Source organism: Grus americana, chromosome 11, assembly GCF_028858705.1.
Source record: "Grus americana isolate bGruAme1 chromosome 11, bGruAme1.mat, whole genome shotgun sequence".
Classification (NCBI taxonomy): domain Eukaryota; kingdom Metazoa; phylum Chordata; class Aves; order Gruiformes; family Gruidae; genus Grus; species Grus americana.
In genome coordinates this window covers 20,570,303-20,586,858 of record NC_072862.1, presented here as the reverse complement: position 1 = coordinate 20,586,858, position 16,556 = coordinate 20,570,303, and the positions used below count along the sequence as shown (strand labels likewise).

At 36.2% G+C, this 16,556-nt stretch overlaps 1 protein-coding gene across 14 annotated transcripts in view; it reads right to left on the bottom strand.

The window, feature by feature from the left end:
* ATP2B2 (ATPase plasma membrane Ca2+ transporting 2) overlaps positions 1-16,556 on the bottom strand; it is a 427,949-nt gene that overhangs the window by 312,389 nt on the left and 99,004 nt on the right. For 3 of the 14 annotated variants that reach the window (XM_054838305.1, XM_054838327.1, XM_054838324.1), the window contains exon 2: positions 5,864-5,915. The exons of the other annotated variants lie outside the window; for them this stretch is intronic. The gene's annotated coding sequence lies outside the window, so the exon portion shown is untranslated. The remainder of the gene's footprint in view (positions 1-5,863; positions 5,916-16,556) is intronic. 14 annotated transcript variants of the gene reach the window in all.

Sequence of the window (16,556 nt, the reverse complement as noted above, 5' to 3'; positions counted from 1 at the left end):
ACTGTGAATCCACAACCAGTGATTCCAGTAATTCAACAGTACTATTTATGGTTTATGACCTAAGATCACATCCTATTAATGGTTTTAGACCTTGACACCAACACCACAAGAAATACACATTTTGTTACCAACACTGCATTTTACCAGTAAAACATAGTACACACATTCAGCTTATGTTTCACAGAGTAATGAAAGAATCAACTAATTCAAGCCTGTACAAAGCAAAATACCCTCCTTGAGTTCTGTACTTGAGGTTTCTGTACAAGTACAAGCTATTCAGAGGCAAAGTTTAGCTTTACAAGTCATCCATCATTCCTTCCCCTGTATTGATTCATTTATCAGTCACATCCAGGTATCTTACACTTGTTTAGAGACACCAAATGAAAACATGAAATAGTTTTTGGATTCATGTTACTACCGAAGTAATTTAGGTCACAGATTCAAGCATCTTGAAAGCACATACATGTTGTCTAAAATATTTTCACAGTGCTTTTATATGTAACAATTCTGCATTTAAACAAGCACAAAAGAGAAGGGGGGGGGGCATTAATTACTCCTAGTTACAGGCTTCTTTTAGCAGCTTTCCATATTGGCTAAAATTTAAGTTGTATCTTATTTTCAGTGATTCAAAAATCAAGGCAAGTGACAAATTCCTCAGATAAATGAGAAACTAGCTTTCCAGAGATATAAAAGAAAATGCAGCTTACACATCTCAGGCATCATCTTTTAGAGCTATTCTTTATCTTCTGAAGGCAAACACAACCATCAATCTACAAAAAGCCTGAAATAGTTATCCAAATACCTCCTTTTTATCTTCAGCTGTTCAAGGATACTATTTGTTTTCAAAAGAACCCTGAAACACAGGACATTTGGGGTTTTTTAGGTATTCAGTATTAATGGCATAAAAATATCACTCCAAATTTTAAAAAGGGATTTCAAAAGCTTGACCCAAGCTGATAACCTTGGTTAAGATTTTTGTGTCTGGACATTTAAGATAAAATGTCTGAGAACCAGTTTTACAGCAGGCAAAAGGATGGTATTTTAAGTTGTAATAAAATTCTCAAATATAAATGCCCCAAGTTAATGTGTCAGGGTGTTCATGGAGTATTTTTTTTTTAAAGGAAGGCCCACAGTGTACAAATTCACTGTATTATTACAGTTGAGCTGATAGCAAGGAATGACCATCAGTTTAAAGTTTACATGAAATCTCTATTTAAGCACCAAACAAGAGGTAGTTCAATATTTTGAAATATCCTAAGGAAGGTCTTATTCTCATCAGTGCTGATGCTGAAGGAGGCATTGATAATTGTCTCTCTTGCATTTGAATCTGTCAGCTGTGCTTCTGTATTAACCTGTTCATCCTTCTGTTTTGGGTATTAACAGCCAAGAAAATACTTCGTCTAGCGCAGCTAACAGAGGGTACACTCAAAGCAGAGTACGTCACTGAGTGCACCTCGGTGAGTGCGCAAGGGCAGGAGATTCATATAAAAAAAATTGTAATTAGCTTTTATCTGACGGGGAGAAAGCTGCTATACAGCAGGAAGAGAAGAATGAAGATCACTTTAAAGATCAGTGTGTCATAGCACCTCTCCAAGTTTTGAAAGATGACGATACACATTGCCAAATTTTGCAAAGTAATCTTTTTTCCAGCTTTGGAGTACGAAGCATTAACTTTCATCCTTCCTCCTTTTCTGACATGCTTTAGAATCATTGTGAATGTGGGAAAGGAAATAGTTTGACCTCTTTAAGAGAAGGAAAAGGTAACTGCAAAGGTCGTGCCCAAAGAGAGATCACTTCTCTGTATTCAATGTCAATGTTACGGGGCTTCAGTCCAATTTGTCAGGGCCAAACCTGACCACTATCACTGTGGTTTATTGTGAAATGACACAAGGAGATGTATGCTTTGTACAATCTTATGGAACCTTCTTTTTTTGGCAGTGAAAGGCAGAAAAGGTCCATCTAAAAATACAAGATCATTTGCAAATGGGTTAAGAAAGAAGGACATTTGTATGTATATGCGTAACATCCCCAAAACTAAATGAACTAACTTAGAAATAAAAAGAACTTGTTAAAAGCATAATTTTAAGGACACCCTAATGGCTAATCGTTATCACATTGCAATCAGAAGTTTCTGAAGAGCTACCTATTGAACACTTTTACTGACAAGTTATTGTTTAGATAAAATACCATGTCCACCCTGCACAATGTTTGTACTGGAGAGGATAGTATACTGAAAAGATACTGTTCTCAGTCTATAATAATAGTAATTAAAAAAAAAAATATGGGAGTTAAATCAGTCAATTGTTACAGTTCAGTGTGGAAAAACTTCTGAATAACGAAAAACAAAAATTGTGCTTTTTTTTTCCTGGCTTTTACCAATACTATATTTATTACTGAGTGTAAAGTACTATCCTTGATGAGAATTTATGCTATTTAGAACTACTGGTTTAACTACCCAGGTGCTAACAGAAGTGAGCAAACACAGCATTAGGCAGGAGTACATTAGCTGGATACAGAAATTTTGGGCAGATATCAGATATTTTCACAGAGAATGTTGTACATTTTTTTTTTTTAATTTACAGGTCACTGTAGAGCAGGACACTGCTCTGTGCATTGGGAACGTCAGTGGATTTCCCACAGTAGCACAGCGTTCGTGGTACTGCTCGTTGCCATTGCTGACACTCTCCAAGACATGCATGTCACAAGGAGACAAGGAAGAAACTGTCTCACCAAATGCAGTTTCGCATTAATTGCTTTCTTTAATGGAAGCTGAAAAACACTACACGCTGTTCAAGATGATGATTAAAAAAAGAAACCAAACAGTTAAGGTTTGTCTGATTAATTGCTCTACTTAGCTAATTTGGTAAGCTCTCAGTCAGTTTTCCATGCCTCCTTCATTGGTTTGATCTACTTTGTTAATTAATCTAATTATGAACACCTGCAATCAAAAGCCCCATCTCTGCAGAAGTTATACAACTTATTTATACATAGTCTTTTTATAAAGGTCAATTAAAAAAACCAACCCATCTTGCCACAAGAAGCATTTCAGGGATACAAGGCAGGAATACAATAATGGATGTATTCAGTAAATACTCCCAGCACTCTCCAATATTTCATTCCTGCTCTGCTCAGTAATATAAACTGCATTTTTCAAGGAAATTCTAATAAAAATTACATTACAGCAAATAAAAGATGACAAATGATTCAAAGTAATTGCAATCCCCAAACCACGTTAATCAGATAAGCCATATATCAGAAGGTAAATAATGATGCCAGGTTCAATTTAGAGTACCACGGGTATCTGAAAATAAACTGGGGACTTTACAAAGAAAGCTAAGTATTTTTATACCGTATTGGAAGCACATACAATGATAAAACTATTTTGAAGACAAAAAAAGTTCCGCATCATCTATAGTGGACAGTTTAGACAGTAAAAGATTAACCATGTATTTATGAGTTTAGACATATGACTTACCCTTGATTCACAACTGATAAGCAATCCATTTATATTTGCACTGGTTTTTCATACAGGACAGAATTCTTTGCAAACGTAGTACAAATATAAAAGTTGCACTGCAGTAATTTTGAAAGTATGAACTGTAAACTGGTTTTTGTTCCTAAAACTAGATGGGCTGATAGCCTTAACTGATCTCTCTGATTGCTATTTCATCCTATTCTTTTCTTGTGAATATACATTAGAAACAAAAGGAAGCACCAAACAATTTTATCTGACCATGCAGATTTTTTTGACACTAGATTTGTAATTCCTTTTCACAAAGCATTTTGTGCGCAGAATTTTCAGTACTCTGTTTTAATCATATTTTCTCCCTCTCAAAACCATTAAAGAAAGATTGGACAGCATAAAATGAATTTTTCCATCAAAATCAGAAAAGTTATAGTTCAGTTTATCTGAGTTCTTGCGCTAGCCTTGATAAAATGTGTTTAAAAAAATTAGACTAACAATAATACTGTCAGACTTGCCTAACTCATAAAAACAATTTGCCTCAGTAAAATTTAACTATAAGCCCTTGAGATTACAATAGTTTCTTGTATTTGTTGTAAAAATATTTTGGCTAACCTATGCCAAGCTTGGGGCCTTATGCACTAATTGTGTAAAGAAAAATTATGAGCCCCTGCTTTAGAGAACATCTACAAAGCTTGCAGTTGATTACTGCTAGATGGACTCTAAAATGAAAGACACTTTTATCATAGCTCAGAGCACAAAATATTGGCCCAATATTTTAAATTGAGAATATAAGAAAGTAAAATTATTAATGGGGTCATTAACTGTCTTTCTGGGGCTCTCAGATTAATTAAACTGGCAGAGTCAGCGCTAAGATCCTCACAGACTTTCCAAACCTCCAGCAAGCACCAGCAAAATACTAGAACTGCTCCAAATACCACTATCTTGTACAGAAGACTATGGAAAAAATTCATGCATTACATGGAAAAGTTGCTGGAATGAGAGAAAAGTGTGTAAAACAATCAAAAAACCTGGAAATATAGAAACTTTGGCATTAAGAGACCTGACAGATGTTAAACTTTTGTTCTTGCATTAACTCTTATTCCAGAGTGATGAGTAATTAAATGTCATACGCAATTGAGCAAGAGCTCGTCCTTGGTCACGATCTGCAAAGATGCACATAAACCTTTACCGTTGGCTGTTCAAGACCCTGTAAGCCAAACTACTCCCACGGGTAAGTGTGCTTATTCAGAAGCCAATGAATACGCTAGGATTAAACATTTTTATTCAGGAAGCAACAGTACATTTATGAATGTGACTGGACTCTCAGAAATACCAAGAAGCAGCTTAACTGAACGTGTCTATTGATTACCTTGACAGTTTAATAAGGCCGATTTTCAATGGCTGACTGAACTTAAGTGAACTAGGGAAGAAGATTAAAAGACTGTGTCCCTTAAAGCCTTGGTCACTCCTCTGACATCTCTAATCCCATCAGCTAGGGAAAGCTGTTTATTAACTTCTGATCTCAGAGGTAGAGATCACCAAGTAGCATAGACATCCTTTGGCAGGTAAGGGAGAACTTATGAAGTGGGCGGGGGGGAGAGAGGAAGAAAGAAAGAAGGAAAAAAAAAGAGTGGAACCACAGGAGGATTCAAACTAGTTCCAGCAAAAAGCAAGAGGAAAAATAATTAAAAATATGTATCAGTAAACCCAGAAACACAGAAGGTGTTCTCTACTTAACAGCTCAGAAAAAGAACAGAACATAGTTGGAAACCATTTGATAAATGTGAGGCTTAATTCCAAAAGCTAGTTTATTTTCATGTCATATCCATAATAAAAGTGGTAATTTGCTAATATTTGGAGGAGAGGGGGAACAGAAGAAACATGTGCTGCTTTGGAGGAGCACAGGGGCTTCTTTTGCCTATATAAAATAGTTTATGAAATATTTTAACTGAGTTATTTTAAAATAAGTGTCAAAGAATCGGCAGCCATGGAGAATTACTTAGCATAAAGAGCCTGAAGACATAGAGCCTGGACAAAATGGGATTTGCTGGGCCTTTAATGTTACTGTTTGCATCTTCTTGTCATTTGGGGACCAGTCATGAATTAGGATGCCACTGCATTACTTAAACTACAAAAATGTCCCTGTCCACTGTATGCAATTTTTAACATAACCATTGAAACTTTGAGGCCATTATCAGATTCTTCACAGATTTTTAAAACTAATTTTGCACTGGATGTTGTACAAAACTGGAAATTTGTCACTAATTCAGTACAAAAGATAAAGACTAAAGTCATGTCAGTGTGTTTATCATCATTTCAAATGACAGACTGACAAAATAATGTAATATCTCCTGGAATGATAATGTGTATAACTTAACAAGATGAAGTAAGCCTTACCATGAACATAATGCACAGTGTGATGCAACCTTTGTGCCACAGCATGAAAGCCCTAATAAAAATAAAGAATAAATAGTTTCAGTTTTGGAAATATAAATGATGACTAGATACAATGAACATAAAATCAAAGAAAAAATCAGTCCAACCATTTAAAGCATCAGGTTTCATTTAGAACCAAATGGTTTTATTGCACAATTAATAAAGTTAACCTCATCTCTTCTGTATTACTCCCTAATTGCAAACATAAAAGTGAGTCTTAAAAAAAAAAAATCTAACACACCTTCCAATATACCTTGTTAAAAATTGTCTAATTCCAAAAAATCAAAGGAATAATATACATAAAAGCTATTATACATGTTGCCATTTATAATTATTCTGTAGTAGTATTGAGGTGTGTAAGTCTTAAATAGAACTGATAACCTCGATTTTTCTTGGAATCAAATATTTTGAAGGGAAAAAGGTCTAGTAAATAAATATTTGCATGAATCAGGGTATATGAAAGTTTTGCTCAGTTACTTTTGGAGGAGCTTAAAACAAACATCTCTTCCAAGAATTACATCAAGACAAACATCTAGATATCTCTTCAGTTCACAGGATCACTAAATTTTCAACAAAGCATCTACTTAAAGATCTTCTGGAGATTACTTTAAGTAAGCAGAGACGTAATACTGTGCGTGTATCATATTTCTCAAGACACAACCTGATAAGCATTGAGTCTTGTTAAACATGCCATTTTACCCCAGTCAGATAATTGTTGCACTAAGCCCTGAGATTTATGCAGTTATACAGCCATGACAGCCTTCTAAGTTTCAGAATAGATACATTCAGTATCAATTCTCTTTCAACTCTTCAAAGCACTACTGGAACTCAACAAAATGATACACAAACTAAATGTACATTATGCTATCAACAGCCAAAAAGCAATTCTTTGAATCTCTGAGTTTCACTGTGAGCACTGCACAGCTGTTCAGCTCAGAAATTAAAGGATGATACAATTTATTGGAGAGTCAACGCTAAGTTAGGTAGGTGTTACATCATAAATGAAATTGAAATCTGGCCAAGGCGGTGGCTAACCCACTTGATAGAAGTGCCATGGAATCTAATTATTAGAGGTGAACAAAGTATCTTTCTTTCATCCTATGCCAACAGAAGTAGGTGCCATAGTTCAAAGTCAAACACCTTGCTTCACTACCCAGGCTACTAACGTTGCTTTTCCACATTTATTCTGGAGATCTCCCATGCTGGAAATACACAAAAACGGCTGAAAACTAGAACTCTATCATTCTGAACTGCGCACAAAATACTGGACCAAAGCAAAAGCTGTCCATCACCTCCGTAAACCAGCAATGCAGTCCACACATCGGATACCATTCCAGGCAATTTGCTGGTAGCCCCAAGAATCAAACTAACTGCAAGAAGGGAGTCATATTAGGGGAAGATATCTAAACACAATAGCTTTAAAATACAACCAGTCAAAACGACTTTAACAGCCGAGATGATAAAGATGCAAAGTAAATTAAATGAGTAAGAAGGGGATTCCCAGCTCAAGACTCAAAGCAGCACAGATGCAGTCACAGCAATAAGAATACAGCTCTGTTTTGTATACACTACAGTTCCCAAATCTTACTATCTGGGGCTTGGGTTGCAAAAAGTGTCTTTCTGCCTAACAGGTATGTCATTAAGCCTCCTGCCTCATCAGTAAAGTACTTCCACGTCTATGAGAATGGTTTTGAGTATAAATTCAGAAGATAACATTAAAGTGCTCAAATAATACTAGGGTGAAAAATTCAAGTAAATGTTAGACAGTGTTCTCAATATTATTTCCCTGACTCTATAAAGACTCAACATTTTCAGACTGGGAAAGATTACAAAACCATAGTCTAGGATTATAAAACTGTAAATCCCAGAGTAATCAATGCTAGTTTCAAAATGTTTTGTTGCTATGATCAGGGTTTACTTAAGGCTCCATCAGATCAGTATTTCTTTATGCTTTTATCTGGTATTCCCAGAGATTTGGAAAATTATAGTTGTTACAGGTACTGTGTATTGCAGTAAAATTCCCTGTAAAGGAGTTTGATCTGAGAAAGCAAGTCACTCATGGAATAAAATTAGATTCATAGAAAATGTATTGTTAAATAAAAACCTTTGTGCTTCATTTGTTTCCCTAAATAGCTTAAACCCTTGCTGGAGCAAAAATTCAGTATGCTTGCAAACATTCATTTGCTACAACTGGATGAAAATATGAATAACCATACAGCAATTGATAATCAAAGAATTTGCTAGAGAGAAAAGTAGCTTATTGATTTCTAAGAATGCTTTTGATGAAGGAAAGGTTTCATCTTCCCAAGTCAAACTGAAGATTGAACTATAAAGAAATTGATGTGAGTTCCTATTTATTCAATATCCTCAAAATTTGGAAGAGTCACAGAGGTGGCAGTGGCAGACTCTTCATCAACAAACCAGTTTCTTATGCAAAAGAAAATAGATTCTGTTTGGGGTACAAGGGCACAAGAGAAATTGGATTCTTCTAAAGGCAAGGGGAGAAAAGGTTCTTTTGCCCCTCTTTCAATCAGCTCTGAGACGCTCGCCTGTTGCCAAATGTCTTGAAAACTAACTATGGGGTTTTGGATTGTTTGTGGGTTTGGGGTTTTTTTAATTTTAATAAACCAGCAAACCATAGTTACTTCTCTTTATATTCTAGGCTGCCTAGGTGGCTTTACAACGTAAGTCATAGCAGTTACAACCCACTCCAGCCTACTCCAAGAACTGCACCCCGACCACAGAACCAGAGTGAAAACAAACACTTCTTGCAAATGCTGCAACAGCAGAAATACAATGGCTCCAAGTTTAATGAACTAATCTGAGGATGATTAAAAACTGGTTGTAGGTACTCAGAGATATATCAGTTGCAGACTCACTGCTGCCGTGACACCTGTAAAACATTGCATGGTGCCTTCTTATAAGACTCGGCACATATGCTATGCATGCTGGTTCGTCCACCGTACCACACCAGCCCTAATGTTGTCTCAAGTCAGTATTTTCATCCTACTCTACTGCTCTTACAAGCTTTTTTGTTTGGTGAGGGGGGTCTTGTTTGGTTCATTGGTTTGTTTTTTAAACATTGATGAATGCTCAGGCAAACAAAGGCGGCCTGCAACTACTCTTTGTCTCAAACTCACTTGTAAAGTTGCAGTTAAACACGGTTTTTAACTCAATCTTGGAGATTATTTTGTATAGATAAAAATTGTACCATTTATCGAGTATTCTATGGCAATTTAGGAATAGCACTCAATAAATTTATTTTTAGTAAGTGTGCCTCATTCATACATTTTGTAATGCTGCACAGGGATCACTGATCTATACGCATGACTGCAGTGATAAAATCTTGCAACATTCTTTAATAACTGTTTAAACTGTTCTAGTCGTGTGCTTCAAGCAACATAGAGTTATTCCAACACCTAAAAAGAGCTTTTCCACTTGCAGTATTTTCCACTACTCCATATGTGCACCCTTGCCATCTGATAGTTAAGATTTTCCATTATTTCCTTTATTTGATTCACTCCTTTACAGCCAATGGACAAAGCACATACACGTAGTTCACAGAAGATAGCTTAAATGTAATTTGCAAAGGCTATTATGAGAGATTCTTATTTTGATGCACAAATTCATGAGGATCCAGCTGAAGAATATGTTGTCCAGCATTACGTATTTATATAAATATAATGATCTCTACAAAGACAATAACAAAATTAGAAAGGTGACATCAGTATTTGGCATGGCACTGAACAAAGCCAAAATTTATACTGTAGCTTAGACAGATCGAAGTTGCTTTGTATTTTTTAATTTACAACAAATTCCAGTCAGCTACATTCACTACAGCATCACTGAATTTCTTTCTGCTTTATCTCTACATGTCCTAGAATGCTGCTGCAATACAGTAACATCTCTTAAGATAAACAAAATAAGTTAAATTTGCTGAAGTTATCGCAAATGTAGATTTTCAATCAAGCATAATGCTTTTGTTAATATGAAAGGCGGCAGAGCTTTGGGTGAAGCAGGGATAAATAAAACACTCAGCTATGTTAGGACTGCCTCCGGGAGGAAAGGCATCCTGCTGGCAACGGCTTTCATCAGTGCTGTGGAAGAGACCTCAAAACCCCACTCCATCTGCCTCTGGCATCCCAGGTCAAAGTTTACTAACGTTTGAACAATGAAAGTATGAAACTCTAGGCCAGGTAAAGCAACATGCCATTTTTCTAAAATGGACGCTTTAGCATATAATATATACAATATGAGGGTTGTGGCATTAGCAAAAATTCCATAATGAACTGCACATCTGCAATCAAGCTGGTAGAGAAATGAAATCACAGCATTTGCAAGTCAGGGAAGACAACAGGAAAGATAAACTACACTGATACTTGGAAAATACATTACCATGGAAAGAGGAGGAATTACTTCATTTTTTAATTAAATGGTTATTGCGAAGCATTTTGTCTACCACTACCACCCCCCTGCAATAGTGGTAGAGACCTCCACTACACCTTTAATTGTTTCCACCTTCCATAAATGTAGTAGTATTTCAAGTTTAGCTTACAATGTGAAATGCATCTCATCCTTCTTATAATTCCCCAGGATTTCAGGATAAGTAATTATAGCATTACAAAACAAAAAACTGACAGCCGATGTGTTAGCTCAATATGTCAAAAAGAAAGGCAGTAAAGCCTCTCAGTGGCTGTGGTACATCTACTGTCATCTCTCATCAGATGACGAACTGAAAAAGCAGCAAGTGACGGGTTTCCTTGTTCTATTAAAGAAGTCAAGGGTGTTGTTCTGAAGAAGTTGTTCTGTCAGACAGGACCTACCTAGAAATGTGAGCTGGAAACATTGCTCCATAGCAGTATTATGTATTTGCAAACATGTAAACCTGGTGCTTCCTTTATCAAAGAGACTGACGTTAAAATCAAGGTGAAATTCCAGACACCTTGAGTCGCTCTTGAAGCTAGAAGAGAGTGGTAGGCACCAGGCAGACATCGTCACTCCTCTACTAGGTCATGAAAATTATAGATGCATTAGTTAAAATAGTCCCATTCATTTCGCTTGGAGATCTGAGATCACTGATGCCCTCACAGTTGCTTTATTTCATTAGTGACCTAAGCTGTTCGAAATGAGAAGACGGCAGAGCTGATGATAAAAATGGTACTGTACGAAGTCAAAACCACATCTGGAAGTGACTATGCCTTAATGTCACAGAAGAGTCTTGATTGAGACTTCAGAATATACCGCGCACTTCTCTGGGGATGTTTTGTCAATGGAAATGGTACTCTGGAGGGAGGAAGGGAAAAAAAAAGGTTTGGGGTTTTGGTTGTTTGGGGTTTTTTTCTTTTTTATTTCTTTACCTCGTCTTTAGTTTAAAGACACAGAATTAAAATGACAAAAAAAGGCATCCAACACCTAAAAAACAAATACTGACTTCAATCCAGAATATATTTATATATGCAAATATTTCATACAATGTCTATTCTATATGTTAATTTAAAGGTAACAAATACGAATGAACAACTTTACCTGAATCACACAATAGACCCAGATGAATTTGATGTTAAAATTTCATTAGGTACAGTTGGGCATTTAGTTGTTGACCTATATTATATTTGGTATGGTTAGTGGTTTAAGACATTAATCTGTATTTTCTATTTTATTCAAAGGCCATCTATTGTAGATTTAAAATAGGGGAAAAAGTAATCATGTCAGGGTCTTTTAAGTGGTATGCTTCTTTGTTCCCCTGCAGCATTCAGTTTTAAACTAAATAATGAAACAGGTATTTAAGATTTTAAGTGCTGGAATCAAAGTCATATATTTCAAAAGACTCAAGGTGATGTCCGACCTTCATTTGCCTCAACATTATTCATATCCCAAGAGGCTATGTTCTCTTTAAATTGTTTTGGTTATAAGAACATTTAGTCGCTCAAAAGACATAGTACCATCTTTACCACAGGCATATTAGACATATATTTTCTAAATATTCCATTTTATTTCTAACAAATTGAGTTGGATTTGTAGCAGAACTCGAACAATTTCCAAGAAAATAAAACAATTATGACCCAACTTATCTGCAAACTCCTTCACTGTTTCTATTTACCAGCACTTCATAAATTGCAGTTATTAGCAATTTCTTTAATACTTTGGCTCTTTGATTCTAGAGGATTACCTGGGTTAGAAGAATCGTCAAATAATAACAACTATATGATATTATAGAGCTTAATAGCTGTATTTGACATAGATACTAGACCGTTCTCTCCTAGAGATCAGTTCAATGATCCAATAACATTTCTGGACAGTTTAAGGCTGTACGATAAACACCCTATAAAAACTAGTTATAAGAGGTGAATCTCATTCCTTTTTCAAAGTTTCAAAACATGTAATTTGTGTTTAAAAAAGATTTTTTTTAATTAGAAAAAACGTATTTCTTATTTCTGAAAGCACAAGTCGTGGACTAACAAAATGCTGCTTTTCAGGCATTCCCAGCTAGAAATCACACATTTCTTTGGCATGTAAGGCTTCTTGGCTACTAACAGCGCTGTCCGTGTGTCAAGCTGGCGTTCGGCCAGCAAACAGCACAGTAGCCAGCTCCCGCGTGGCTAACTGCACATAAAAAGGGAATCAGATGGAGGATCCGCATGTTGCTAGCTACTGCCATCTACCTCTGCTGTAAGGTGTCCTTACACTGGGACAGCATGGACACATTCACACCACATGTCTCGTTATGCTAAATCAAACCTGCTATCAACTATGTGCCAAAAGGAGAAGGAAAAAAAAGTAATAATTTGTAAACATTTTGGGTGAAGAAATGACATGACCACAGGCTACAATGGCTACAAATAAAACAAATGTACTTGCAGCAGACAAAAAAACCCCAAAACACCATGCAGAGCATGCAGAGTACAGGAAAATACATTTGTTCTGCACTGTGTTGTGTAACAGCAATGCCTCCAAGCCTTCCGCATGACAGCAGAAGCTGTCAATGGGGGATGAGCAAAACCACAAAGCAAGCAACCTGATTTAGCAAAAAAAAAAAAAAAAAAAAAGTTGCTCACTCATCTCAACAAGTGACAGGTTTAATGAACACTGCCACTCTACAGATATTTTCTTTTAGCGAGCATTTTGAAACCAAACCACTTGTGGGAAAGAGGAGTCCACCATTCTCCTTCAGTAGTCCTAAGCTCATCAGCTATAAACAGTTCTGTTATCCCAGCTCTGCTGATAAGCCATTCCTTTGTTTCATCTCATTTATAATTTTTAAACATCTTTCCACGAAACAGAAGTATCATGCCAAAGCCCAAATACTCATTCCACTGTAGCCATTACTGAATAGTATATATTCCTACCTACTTACTTTTTGTACAACTTGCCATCAGTACTTTTGAGCTTTACTTCCCTAACTGTATAATGAACACTGCTCTTTAGTCATGGTCTCTTTCTACTTTCTTAATATATGTAAATGTAGAGCAAGAATTTTCAAAGCCATCTAACAAAACTTGGTATCAATTTCTCATTAGAAATATCTGCTGCAGCTCTGGCAATCTCAGTCTCCCCTCTGATTTTGTTAAAAGCAAAAAAATTCATGTAAGTGGTCGAGGACTCATTGAAATTTTTATTGTATGGATGCATTTTTTAATTTATTCATGAAGAAATATTTTTAAAGACTCTGTTCAGTTACAGAGGATTTAACACAGTGTTATTACATAACTAGTTCAACAGCTTCCCCCACCATGTACTTTTCTCCGCATGTAAATTTTTTGAAGTTATTTCTAAGGCAATAACTCGATACCAAAAGTTTAATTTCAGAGTGTGACAGATGACAAATATCTTCTTCCTATTTAAGTGCTCCCCCCACAGTGCTATTCTAGTCTGTGCATAATATAAATGACTGAAGAGAAAAAAGGAGAAAATTATGAAGTATTTTCATAATAATCTAGTCAAAAGCATTTTTCAAGGTTTTTCATTAAAATCCACATTTAAGAGAATTCATACAAGGGGAAAAGAAGTTACCCTCCCCAAATGATGCTGAATAAAGTACATTTCTTCACAAGCTTCAAAGATTTGCTTAGCAACTACATCACTCTCTTGTCCCCTCCCAAGGAAAAAAAAAAATTACACATTTAGAACTTATGGTAGCTACACTTATTGTAAATACATTTATGACACTGCAACAATGAATGCTGCCAGACTGTTCCATGTATACAGAAAAGACTAATTTCTGCCACCTTCTTTTAGTATAAAGGACTCAAGTTTAACACAGCAGTTCAATGTGTGCTTAAACGCTGAACTTGGACATGTCTCCAAAGCTCATAGTACTGCAAGCCTTCATGTAAGAAAGATGAATCAAACTTAATATTAAACCCACCAAACTATCTAGTAAGACTGTTAACCTTTTTAGTAATACAAAGAAAATAGGTTTAACCTACTGCTCTGCTTGCTGTTATACCAGATGCTCGCAAGGACATCTGTGATTCTGACTGCATCATATGATGGGCTGTGCTATTAGTGAATTTTTATCATGCTACTACTTCTTAAAATATTAAAGGATAACAAGAGTTCTCTTTTTTGTGCTTCCTTTTGCTTCTTTTTTCCCTGAATATCACTGGCAAGATTCTCAGCTGATGTGCATGGGAAAATAACTTCATTCCATTTGAGAGAATCTCTCTCAACCACTAGAGAAAACTGTGCATACACTTTAAGTCAACCCCCAAAAGAAAAAAGGGCTATAATTCTGCTCTCATTTAGTTTTGCTGGCTAGTGGAGCACACATCCTGCTGTATAAAGGTCATACCCATAGTCAGGGCCTGCCAAGGGATAACCTGCAGCTTAGCTAAAGATCTTCTCACAGGGAAGAGCTATGAAACACTGAAATTACAGCAGTTTGCCAGGCATGCAGATAATAATCGTGAGCATCTTACTGTGAATTAAAAAAACCAAACTACAAGCACCCCCATCATCTCACAGAATGCTTTAATACACCCTCTTTTTACTTTATTCAGACACATTGTTTGAGGGGTAGGGTACAAGTGCCTGTCTGCTGGGCACAGCCAGCACAGAAGATCTGCGCTCGAGTCCCAGTAAAAGCACAGACCCGCTTCTGCAGTGCTGTTTCAGAGTAATTTATACTCGATAAGAAAACTGTATTATTGCTGGCTTGGAGGTACCTCAGCTACCTGTACTTAGCATCCCACTTGCACTGCAGACATAATGGGGGATTTTCACAGTAGGTTTATTCATCAAATTAAGATGTCGGCCTGGCCCAAAAGTTTAGGGTCACTGAAGGGGTGATTAAAAGAGTTCCCAGAAAGTAACCTGAGCATCCATTAGGTGCATCCAAACATTCTGGATTTGAGAAAAGATTTACACCTCCCTGTTCACACAACTGTGGTTAAACTGCTTTTCTGACAAAGTTCTACCTGAACATTAATTTATTTTCTCTGTGAAGGTCTTCCAAAGCACCAGAAAAGCATGATGACAACTTTTCCAAGAAAGATTATTTATGCAAAGATGTCTTCCAGCATTTTTTTAAACGAAGTTCAATGTAGTTGCTGTAGCTGGTTTGTAGTAACCATACACATAATTATTCATTACACATTGTTATTAATAACACATGCTACAACTTCAACTATTTCAAGATATCTTGCCACTGTAGTCCCATACCACGTACCACTCCTACAGAAGTAAAAAAAAAAAAAAGTAAAAGAAATACAGGCTACCAGAGGATTTGCACCAACTAAATTGCTGTCTAGAGGCATCACAAAACACTGAAAATTAAAGACCGCTGATATATTAGAACTCCTTCAGAAATTAAATGATGGAGAAATGAAACATACAGATATATCCCAATTTCATCACAGTGATCTGTAGATAATGCGTTCTGCCAGCCAAAGGAGTATTATCATTCTGTTCCATGTTCTAAATATAGTAACTGTCATACACAAATGTAGCTCCAATACACACAATTCCATTGTGTAATGGCTGATTTTGACCCCCCTAGTTCAAGGAGAAAAAAGAATTTCCCCTCTTTGAAGGGAATAAGCATTGCTTCTGCAACACATTCAGTCAGCTGATTATTAACAGTTCTGGCATGGAGTTTACAAGCAGATATACACTCATCATGAAAGCAAACAAATATTACAGGTAAAGCCTATGAGGAAGAAAAAAGGCTGTGAAACTGTCTGTCTGTAACACCAGTCTCAGAGTTCCTGCAGTTCTCAGAATTTAACCACCTCCCTTAACATTTGTTGGTTATTGTTGGGTTTTTTCCCCTCTATTTCTAAAGAAAGAGTTCCAGAGTTTTCTTGATACAAGTCAAAAAAAAAAAACCAAAACCAAAAAACCCACCACCCAGTGCAGATATAAGGAAATAAGCCTGATGAATGATCTCTATCCCCAACTAGACGCATAATACTTAGATGTCATCATCCTTCCTTTCACTTTCCTTCCCTTCTTTTTTTCTGCCTTGATGTCACCAACAAAAAATTTTGGTCAGAGCAGACTGAAAACTGCCAAATGAAGTTCCAAAGTAGTATAGGCAGAATTATTCTCAAATAATTTCTGGCCTAATTTAAAGCAATAATTCTTACAAGGAACAGGATTATAATCCTGGTAAATTGGTATTTGCTATTGTAGACAGATACAAAAAATTTGCAGA